Source organism: Anastrepha obliqua, chromosome 4, assembly GCF_027943255.1.
Source record: "Anastrepha obliqua isolate idAnaObli1 chromosome 4, idAnaObli1_1.0, whole genome shotgun sequence".
Lineage (NCBI taxonomy): Eukaryota > Metazoa > Arthropoda > Insecta > Diptera > Tephritidae > Anastrepha > Anastrepha obliqua.
In genome coordinates, this window is record NC_072895.1 from 49,904,924 (window position 1) to 49,915,805 (window position 10,882).

Here is a 10,882-nt window from a genome sequence, read left to right on the forward strand (position 1 = left end):
CAAGTGGCGTATCAAAATGGCATCTTTCGTGCTAATTAGTTATAGGCTGCATCACTCAGACAACACTTCCACCACCATTAAGCTGCATACCATAAACTCTAGTTAATATTTTGATTAAAAAGTATGAAGTTTCTATGAAAATTTGTTGAAATACAAAGTCGTATATAAGAGCGCTGCTTTAGAAATTTTCACGAGCTTAGCAGGACTAAGGTTCTAGGGATCTTGTAATCGAAATACAATTACATTGATGTAGTCAGGGAGGAGCAATCTTTAATTTGAATTCAATTTGTATGATCAACTCTAAAGGTTTTTTATGCATTCACGTTCAGATAATAGGCAATTTTATTTATTTAAGAGCCCTAGGTGACGGTGGTTACCCTTCGCCTTAAGAGCCCACTCACGCCAGCAGAACCATTGCGATTGGAAAATAAAAGGATTTGCATTGCCCAAGCAAGATTCAACGGTATATAAAAAGTCTTTGTTTGCGAAAAAATGTTTTATTTCGGTGGTATTTTGCGAACGCAAATAACTTTATGAGAGAAAATTGATAGAAAACATTTTGTTATAAGATTACGATGACTAATATTTTAGTGAAAACAAAAAGGCTAAAGGCTATTCATAAGTTATTGCGCTTAAGCTATTAATATGGGAAACAATTTAAAAATTATGAAACTAAAGATTTATTTTTATTACTATGGATACGCAAATTGGTTTTCATAACAAGTTAAGTCTAAATGTATATATATATATATAATTGGCGCGTACACCCTTTATGGGTGTTTGGCCGAGCTCCTCCTCCTATTTGCGGCATGCGTCTTGATGTTGTTCCACAAATGGAACAGCTTCAAGCCGACTCCGAACGGCAAATATTCTTATGAGGAGCTTTTTCATGACAGAAATACACTCCGAGGTTTGCCATTGCCTGCCGAGGGGCAATCGCTATTAGAACAATGTTTTTTTTTTTTTAATTTTAGTGTATCACCGCGATTCGAACCGACGTTCTCTCTGTGAATTCCGAATGGTACAGTAGCCGCCTTTGATTACTTTTTGTAATAAATCTGGCCGTATGGCATCAACGGTGGTTTGAATATTGGAATAAATTGATTGATAATTGCGTTGTATTACAAGTTGCGCCTTGTCTTGTTGGAGCTAAATATCGTCGATGTTGAGCTAATTAATTTTTGGAAACAAAAATTCAGTCAACGGGGCTCGATAGCACCCTTCGGTCACCGTAACGGTAGTTACTTCTTCTTTTCACAAGAAATAAGGATCGATGATGCCGCCAGTCTTTGTAAACTTCGCTAACAGATTGGTATTATTTTCAAAGTAAATTTCCATAATTTGGAAGCATTGGGGCGGCCAAACCTTACTGAACAGAAATACCAACACAGTTTGCCATTCTCAGCTGTCAAACAGCAGTTATCGATATCGATTGCTCTCATACTCGTATATTTAAAAAAAACATCAGATACAAGGTGGCACCCAATTAATCACCATATCCGAAGATTTATAATTTTTGTAAGTGGCGTCGTACGTTTAATCATATTTAACACTTGTGAACAAGATAGCTGTAGTACACAAACAAGTTATAGAAAACACTTAGATGATTAATTTTGGCATCAATTGGTGCTTACATTAATTGTTAGTTGTTTGGCCGCACTTCTGCTCCAATATATGTCAGGAGTGACCACTTGCGAACGTTTTAATTGCCTCGCACTGCTGATGAAGTCCATCCACTTTTTAAAGCTAAAACAGTAACGTAAAGTGAAAGATGTAAAATCGTGTATGCAGTTACGTACCACATTTGATAGGAATACTTGTATGTTTAGAATGCAGATACTTTGTCACATACTAATTGACAAGCAAAGGCGTTGTTCAATTCGTTGTCACACAAAACAATAAATACTTAACAAAGAAAGGAGTATAACTTTATCCGAGTAGAATTCCTATAGAAACGTCAAGACAAAAACCCTCAATTTAGCTGATGTGAAGCAATATCGAATAGCTGCCAGCAACAATTCAATAACAGCTTACATAACTTCTAAGATTCTCCGTTTTTTTCTTATTGTCATCAACAGCAAAATTCCTGTCACATTTTGTCAATAAAACATGAATTTCAGTTTTATGAGTGGCAACGCTTGGCTATCAAAAATATGACCATTACGTTCACACATGTGAGTACACAAGTATTTGAGCAGCAATATATGAAACGGACTTCCATTAAAGTATGCAACCTGCCGCACTTACACATCCATATAACAGTAAAAATAAAACAATTACTGGGCATACACGCAACTGTGATTGTTTTCATGATGTAATATACAAAAACACACTAATATGTTTGTGTGTGTGTTATTGCGTGATACACTCCGGCACATATATATTACATATGTACATAAAAACGTTCATATATTTACAAGTAATATTTTTGTGACTTCCACGACAGCTGCTGTTACATGTTTCGTTTTTTCATTTTTGTTCCTTTTATGCTCTTCTTCTTTCGCTGGCATGCATGCAAGTCCAAGTCGACAAGCTTCTGCTGGCCAAACAACAAGTTGCATGCTGTACGCTGTACACTAGCTCTAACTTTCACATAAACTCTGAAGCACTAAAAAGTGAGTAAGTTGTTGTAAAAATATCAAGAAATCTTTTGAAGTCTGCTTTTTAGACTTTTCACTTACGCTCTGTGGCTTATTTCATAATCTTTAGAACAAACTTTTTTTCTAAACTTTCACCCAAGCATACACTTATGCACATAGGAATAGCAGTGTGACATATAAGAGAGTTTTGACTATTCATATATTACTATTAACATTTTTATTATTTTCTTTTATTATTTTTTGAAATTTTAAAAATAGAATTTCAGAAGTCCCCCAGCAAAAAAAAATTGGCGAAAAATCAAAGTGACTTTTAAACAACTTCTTAACTTCAGAATACAATAAGCTATAAAAATGCATAGTCGAAATCGTTGGAAGGATTCTGATTAAAAAGTTTCATATTGTTATAAATATTTGTTATAGTTTTTAAAATTTTGGGCAAAGTTTGAAACTTTTATTTATATGGTTTTAGTTGTAGTAAATGCAAACTATATTTTGATAAAAAAAACTAACCAAAAGGTAAATTAATAATCAGAAATTTGAACTATGTGTATCGCGCTGCTATTATTATGAACACAGATGTACCTACACACTTTTGCTAGTGGGTTGCATATTATGCAACTCTAATATAATGTTGCTCATACGCAGTGTGTGGTTCGAACAAAGATAAGGAATTATTACTACAATAAAAAGAAATCAGTACAGTTATAACAACATCAAAGTTATAAATTCGCATATGTTGTTCAATATTCGAAATAATTAGGAAAATATTAAAACTTTAAATAAGCTAATATCGCTCCATGCCGGAGAACGTTGACGGTAAAGCAGTTTTTTCCTCTATTCGGAAGAAATCAGCTTCGATAATGTCGTCTTGGCATAAATCTCACAAAACAATCAATACTTCAAGATGTTTTGACAATTGATCAAGCATTCGTAAATTGGGTCTGCTCCAATAATGGTAATTTTGCTTGTTGATATAACCGCTGAAAGAAAAGTTAGAGATGAAAATTTTTTGGCCGAAAGTTGAATCTCCGGCCAATATTTCGAATAAGTCTAACTAGCGAAGTCGTGCAGTTATTTATGTTTGTCCGGCTTCTGTTCTTACACCAGCATAATTTTGTTTAAAAGAAGACCCCTTTTGGGTATTTGGCTAAGCTCCTCCTTCTATTTGTGGCGTGCGGCTTGATGTTTTTCCACAAATCGAATCCATCCGGCGGAATAGCTCGGAGTTTCTGGACCCATATACATTAAAATTGCCTCTATTATTTGTAGGCCTTATCATCAATTCTCAATCAACTTACTTACTTACTTATGTGGCGTTACAACCGCGTGCCGGTTTTGGCCGAATCGAAAATTGCGCGCCGGTTGTCCTGCGGTCTGCCCTGCGCTCGTTGGTGCCAGTTGGAAATCTCGAGTGAAGACAAGTCCTCCAGCACTTGTTCTTTCCAACGGAGATGTTTTCTTCCTCTTCCACGCCTTAATTTTTGAGGTACAGTGTGGTAAATCCGCCTTGAAGGAGCGTCTTCTTTCATACGGGTGGCAGGGCCAAGCCAGCGTAGCCGCTGTATTTTTACATGCTTAACTATGTCCATGTCTCTTAATAGCTCATACAGCCCGCTTTTCCACCGTACGCGGTACCTCTCACTAACGTGGAGGGGTCAAAGATATTACATAGAATTTTTTTTCTCGAAGGATCTCTAAACTTGTTCATCCGCTGTTGATATCGTCCATGCTTCTGCGCCATATATTAGGAAGGGAATCATGAGCGTTTACGACAGTGTCTATTTAATCCTTTGAGAGAGAGCTCTACTTTTCAGTGGCCTAGTGAGCCCAAAGCAACACCTGTTAGCAAAAATTATTCTCCGTTTCTTCTGCAGGCTAACGTCATTTCTGTTATTAATACTGGTCCCAAGGTAGACAAAGTCCATCACAACTTCAAATTGTTGGTTGTCACCACTGACATATTGTCCCAGACGCGAAGACTCCCTGTTTGTTGGCAGCAGGTACTTTGTTTTACTCTCATGGTTGGTTTCGTCGATGTCATTGGCATATGCTAGATAGTACCAGTGCGGCTCAGTTCGGCAGCGCGAAAGATTTTTTCCGTCAAGAGGTTTAGAAAGTCACAAGATAGAGAATCGCCTTGTTCGAAACCTCCCTTGGTATCGAACAACTCGGAGAGATTACTTCCAATTCTGACGGCGCTTGTGGTAGCGCGTAACGTCACCTTACACAGCCGTATTAGTTTTGCAGAGATACCAAACTCAGACATAGCGTCCTAGATGTGATTTCTATCTGTACTATCAAAGGCGGCTTTGAAAATAACGAAGAGCCGGTCGAGTTGTTTTTCGTGGTTTTTTCCAGGATTTCACGAATTGTGAAAATCTGGTCTATGGTGCATTTACCAGGTCTGAAACCGCACTGATAGAGCCCAATCAGTTCGTTGATGATGGACTTCATTCTCTCACAAAATACGCTCGACATGACCTTGTATGCGATATTAAGCAGGCTTATCCCGCGGTAATTTGGGCATATTGGAGGATCACCCTTCTTCTGTATTGGACACACCACACTAAGGTTCCATTTGCTTTGCATACTCTCATTCGACCATATCCTGCAAAGGACCTCAAGCATTGTATAGCTCGACGGGAAGTCCGTCTGCTCCAGCGGCTTTGTTGTTTTTGAGTCGCCTAATGGATGTTCGCTCTTTATCTAGGTCGGGTGGAGGCACGATGATTCCATCGTCAGCGACTGGGGTATCGGTGTCTAATTTCCCATCTACGCTGCTACATCCACTATTTAGCTACTGGGGAGGTGATTCCTCTATAACCTAAGAGTGTCTTGGTCATCCGTCACCATATCGTTGTTTTTTGTTTTTGCAGGAGCTGGTTCCGGTCTTAAAACCTTTGGTCTGCGAGTTAAGCTGCGAAGTTTCTAGCTATCTCTTGTGGACGCAACGCTTGGCACGCCTTTCTTACTTCACATAGGCATGTGTGAAACTTGGTTGCGACAAGGTAATGATCGAAGTCGATGTTGGTTCCCCGGATTGTGCGTACGACTAGCACACTGGAGCAGTGCGTCTATCATAATATGGTCAACCTGCGGACTCGTTAATTGATCTGGGGATAGCCACGTTTCTTTGTGGATGTCTCGATGCTGGAATCTGGTGCTACTTACTACCATGGCTAAATTTCCCAGAGGCTAAATTTTCCGATGGTTGAGCCAAAGACATCTTCCTTGCCCACTCTAGCATTAAAATCGTCAAGTACGATTTTGATATCGTGGCGAAGCAGTGGTCCTAAACTTCTTCTAGTCTTTCGTAGAAGCGTTCTTTGAACTCACCGTCCTTCTCGTTCGTCGGGGCGTGCATTTACAGGTTGTATAGTCTAACTTTTATCCGGAGTATGGAGAGTCTTTCGTGCACTGACTTGAACTGGGAGACAAGGAGGATTGAGTCAAAATTCAAAAGATGTTTCTTAAGTATACTTTGCGGTCTTTATGATTTCCATCTATTTCCATTTTAAATCTTAAACCTCTAGAAAGTAGAAGACCTGTTCTCTTTTCAACTTTTGTATGGGGCATTATAAATTGAGAGTTTGAATGTGCTTCCTTTTTTGAAAAAATTAGCATTAAGATTCCAAGAGGATAACTTCGAAATTCACATTTCCTTTTTATGGGAGTAACAAAATAAATTATGCCTGAGTTCAACCAGATTTCAATTCTCATCCAACTTGGTTTTTCTTTTTTAATAATGATTTCATTAACCTTCTGAAATCTTGATTATAATCTTATTAAATTTTCTTTAGTAAGAATTTGTTGCTTATAGACTTTATAAATAAATAAATAATTGGGCAACTGTAGGTTAAGCCGACTCAGAACGGCAGATAGTTTTAAGAGGAGCTTTTTATGAGAGAAATACACTCAGAGGTTTGCCATTGTCCGCCGAGGACCGACCGCTATTAGAAACAAGTTTTTATTCGGCGTTTCACAGAGATTTGAGCCTACATCTTCCGAATGGCAGTCACGCACCAACCCATTCGGCAATGTTACCCGCCCGTATACAATCGCAATATAAATCCGGTTCACTCACTGATCCATTTGCCAATTTCTAGGTACTCTTCAATACTGGCATCTGCAACAGCCGAGCTTTCTTCACTTTCTACTAGCATCTGCCTGCAGAGGAATGTAATCACGCTCAAACTTTCCACAGTGTGGCACTTTGCCTGGAACTGAAGTCATAATGGCACCGACCTCACGATGCCAATCACATTGCGCACTTACAACTGAGCCGAAATGTCAATAAAATTTTTAATAACTTCAACACGTTCGGCAAACAAGAAGTGGTAGGCCTTACTGAATGTTTTGACAGAATTGTGCTTTTGGTATCTTTGATAGCTGCTGAAATATAACAACGCCTTTCTCTTCGGTTGCTGTTTGATGCACCAGCGACAGCAAATCAATTTTTCGTAGTTATTGAGAGTCGATGGTATGCGATGATGGCATACACTTCTCACTTTATAAAATAGTTTTTGAAGTGAAAACTTCTTTAGAATCGTTGGGAGTGATTTGAGGAAAAGTGAAACGAAAAAAGCGACCTACTTGGCTACGAAGCGTTATATTATATGTTGATATAAAAGTAGCGACGAACTAAATAAAAATAACTTTTATTTTTTCTTGTGATTCGAACCGAGGATTTTGGATCGGAAGCTCACATTGCTAGTCGCTCGGCTACCGCGCCATGCTGTCGTTGTTGGCCTAAAAGTTATTTAGTTACGAAGCGTTATATTATATGTTGATATAAATAATTTTTGTGAGCGTGTAATTCTCAAAAGGGTTTATTAGGTTTATTATTTAAAATGTATTGACTAGGTAGTGTGGTTATCAGCTTAACATCTGATAGATCCTCCATCGGAGGACAACAAATGTTAAACTAATTTTTGGAAATGGGCGGAGTGTTTTAGGGGCGGCTTGCTCCTTCTCTGCCACGGGCTGACCCGGTATTGCATTACCGCCGGGATTTCAGCTTTGAATAAATACAAGAAAAAATATACTAATACATTTAGCTTTGGTGGGAAGAGCCATAAATTTTTATGTGAATACATGTAGACGAAAATGGAATTTTTTTTTTTTGAAATTTACATTGTAGGACATTTCTGATTATTTATTGAAAACAGTTTTTTGGCTTTTCTATTTTTGGTTTAGATACTGAAAGTCAGTTTAAGTGAATCGGTATAAATATTTCGTACATTAATTTTTGAAGTGAAAACTTCTTTAGAATCGTTGGGAGTGATTTGGGAAAAAGTGAAACGCATTACAACATATAAACGTAGCGACGAACTAAATAACTTTTAGGCCAGCACTGACAGTATGGCGCGATAGCCGAGCGGCTAGCAATGTGAGCTTCCGATCCAAAATTCTTAGTTCGAATCACAAGAAATAAAATTTTTTTTTTTTTGAAATTTGCATTGTAGGACATTTCTGATTATTTATTGAAAACAGTTTTTTGGCTTTTCTATTTTTGGTTTAGATACTGAAAGTCAGTTTAAGTGAATCGGTATAAATATTTCGTACATTAATTTTTTTTTTGTGAGCGTGTAATTCTCAAAAGGTTTATTAGGTTTATTATTTAAAATGTATTGACTAGGTAGTGTGGTTATCAGCTTAACATCTGATAGATCCTCCATCGGAGGACAACAAATGTTAAACTAATTTTTGGAAATGGGCGGAGTGTTTTAGGGGCGGCTTGCTCCTTCTCTGCCACGGGTTGACCCGGTATTACATTACCGCCGGGATTTCAGTCTTGAATAAATACAAGAAAAAATGTACTAATACATTTAGCTTTGGTGGGAAGAGGCATAAATTTTTATATGAATACAAGTGGACGAAAATGGAAGAAATTTGTAAGTCTGTTTCTTCGGTCCGTTTGGGTATTTTTTTTTTGACAACATCGAAACCAAAGCATTTGTATCATATTTTATCTATCATAAGCCACTCGTATCATTTCGCACCCTAAATACAAAAGGGTCACAACTCAAAATTTTCCAAAACTGAGTTTTTTGCATAAATTAATTCAGAGTACACATTTCTAACTGCTGCAAATATTTCGTTCACATAACTATCTTCTTTAACTGGAAAAATACAGTTATGTCTATTTTTATGTCAAGTGTGTTGCTTTTGCACGATCAATTAAAGAGAATTATTTTTAGTTGCGTTAATGGGCTCAAGAACAGCTGATTACTTTTATTACACATAAAGAGTTTTATTTTGAGTTCTGCCTCTATAACTGTAAAAAGTGATAAATTTCGTGGTATATTATTTTGCATTGTGCCTCTTTAGTTGTGAAAAGTGAGTTCAATTAGGTTAGGGAACTTATAAAATTAAAACATTTCATCAGTTAAAAAGGCACAACTTAAGAAAATATCACTACTTAATCGAAAAAATTTCAGTTAAAGAGTCATAAATCAAAATTTTGTTTTATTTTCGCAAACATAAAATAAAATTGAGAAAAATATAGTAGAACCTTCTTCAATGTTGTATATTTTCATGATGGAACAATATTTTCTTTAAATATTACAATAATTTTTACATAAAACGTTTTTCGTCTCTCCTGAAAATCTTGGTATTTTGAGTTGTGACCCTTTTGTATTTAGGGTGCGATTTGTTGAAATTGAAAACATTGAGGATGAATAATGATAAAATGAAGAAAATAAAATATGAACTTTATAGCAATATTATAATGAACCTATAATTATCCCGCTCCTAATGCTGCTTTCGTCTTATTCTCTCTCAGTTTGTTTTACGGAAGGTTTCACTTCTATCAAGTCTAACCGTTAGACTGGTATTTTTTTTTTTCTTCACACGTTTTCACCAGCATTGAGAAAATACCCTTTCGATTCGTACTAATAGGGCCTAGGATGGCTGTCAGTAGTTGCTACAATTTCAACGCGCCGACGGAAAGTGCGAAAAAGATAACACATACATCACATTTTTTCCATTCAAACCTGAAACAAATAGTAGCACATACGTCATGCACACATGCTGGCCGAATCACCTAAGCCAATCTCCTTTTTGATTCACTTCTGTTACACTACTATGATGTCTTTTCAAATAAATGTATTTGGAGTTGTTCCAGCAACTGCTGTAACTCATTGTTTTAGCTTATATTTGCTCTATTTTAATGATATGTACTTATATTAAATTAAGGGTAAAGGATACTTCCAACCGTTGCAGTCGTATATGGAGTATTGTACGTATAATTCCTGCAGTCCAGCTAACTAGTTCTGAACTAGTTACGAGTGCTACCACTTTGCATAGTAGCAGAAATAATTAAAGATTGGGCAAACCTCCAAGTGTAAATCATAAAAAATGTCTACGGTTCGGAGTCGGCTTAAAACTGTAGATTACTCCATTTGTGGAACAATAGCAAGACCCACGCCGCAAATAGGAGGAGGTGCTAGGCCAAACACCCAAAAAGCCGCAAAATTAAATTTTTTTTCAGTTTACTTATTATACTCAGGCCTGCAAATAAACCAATTTTCCGAAATATTTAGTACCATGACATGTTATTTTTTTGGGTGGTTGGCCGAGCTTCTCCTCCTATTTGTGGCGTACGTCTTGCTGTTGTTCCTCAAATGGAGTAATCTACAGTTTTAAGCCTACTCCGAATGGCAGACATTTATTATGAGGAGCTCTTTCATGGCAGAAATACACTCGGAGGTTTGCAATTGCCTGCCGATGGCTTTTTTCTTAGACCTAGAAAATATAGTTAAAGGATATATTTCTCTGTCCGTGTTTAAGTATCAGGTCGATTAAGCTATGTGAATTATACATCCATTTTAAACTTTTCCTTTTAATTTGCGTCATTCATCCATTTTAGCTTCCTTTACTCTACATAACCGCATGAGCCTACCAAAAACCAACTCCACAGAAAACCTTACTGTAGCCGTCATAAGCATCGCACACTTCACGCCTAATATAAGAAAATTTCTTTTACAAAAGTTGAGTAAATTCTGAAATTTTGTGTCAGTTTAGAGAGTTTACTTATACATTCGTTTGTTTCCACTTTTTCCGTAGCATTTTTGACTTTCGCATATACAGGGTTTGATTGAAAAGTAATGAGCCTTATTTTTTTTTAAGCAGTTTTATTAAACCTTTTGGCTTATACAACGAATATTCTTCAAAATAGAAACCTTGAGCGTCAATACACCGGTGGTAGCGGTCCTTTCACTGCAGGAAACATTTTTTAAACTCATCCGCCGGAATCACGTTCAATTCGGCTGTCACAGTTT

General features: G+C 36.9%; 2 pseudogenes; both read left to right on the forward strand.

Moving 5' to 3' along the window:
* Positions 1–7,440: 7,440 nt before the first annotated feature.
* On the forward strand, positions 7,441–7,627 carry LOC129246562 (U2 spliceosomal RNA; annotated as a pseudogene).
* Positions 7,628–8,215: 588 nt separating this feature from the next.
* LOC129246564 (U2 spliceosomal RNA) lies at positions 8,216–8,402 on the forward strand (annotated as a pseudogene).
* Positions 8,403–10,882: the final 2,480 nt, after the last annotated feature.